This window comes from Asparagus officinalis, chromosome 1 (assembly GCF_001876935.1).
Source record: "Asparagus officinalis chromosome 1, Aspof.V1, whole genome shotgun sequence".
In the NCBI taxonomy this organism is placed as follows: Eukaryota; Viridiplantae; Streptophyta; class Magnoliopsida; order Asparagales; family Asparagaceae; genus Asparagus; species Asparagus officinalis.
The window spans coordinates 12,901,588-12,902,289 of NC_033794.1; the positions used below are offsets into that span (position 1 = coordinate 12,901,588).

The following is a 702-nucleotide window of genomic DNA, read 5'->3' on the forward strand; positions in this document are numbered from 1 at the left end:
GGGTTGGATCGAGTAGCGGGCGTGCTTAGAGTGGATCGGGTTGTGGGGAGGTGTCATCAGGCTGGATCTGACAGCTTGCTGACGTGACAGGCTTTCTTGGGGATGAGGGACTAGTATTTTGTGAAGGATGGTGGGATGAAGCACGCTGGTGTGCTCTTTGGGCTTGAGTGTTTCTGATAAATAAATAATAATAATATTCTTTTGTTAATATTTATAAGTTGTTATTTATAAGGTGGGTGAAAATGGATGTGGGTGAAAGACTAATATTGGGAATTGAAGAGGGGTAATAAATGTTTAGGAGGTGGTTAAATTGCCAAGTGGCATGTGCAAGGGTAATAATTTTTTTTAAGAAATTAAAAAAAGGTTAAATTGCCAAGTGACATGTGCAAGGGTAATAGTTTTAATAGAAGATATAGATATTAAGAGTAGAGTGATTGAGTTTGGATTAAGTTCTAGTTTCTAGTTATCTCTGAAAAAAATTGTCTTTGAAACTATTCTCTCTTCCACATAGGCACATACTTACTAGATGACTCCTAAAGCATATTAGTGCAATATATTATAATAACTCAAAAGCTCCCTTTAAGGCTTCATCCTTAATGTTATCTTTCCTCCCTCTCCTATAATCTCTCAGATCTGATCCTAGGTAGTGCCTCTGTCAGCCCTCTAGATGGACTGATTAATCAAAGGGTAAATTTTAGTATT

General features: G+C 37.2%; 1 protein-coding gene across 3 annotated transcripts in view; it reads left to right on the top strand.

Moving 5' to 3' along the window:
* Positions 1-702, top strand: part of LOC109850562 (pentatricopeptide repeat-containing protein At3g53170) — a 16,905-nt gene that overhangs the window by 10,107 nt on the left and 6,096 nt on the right. The gene's annotated exons all lie outside the window — the stretch shown is intronic.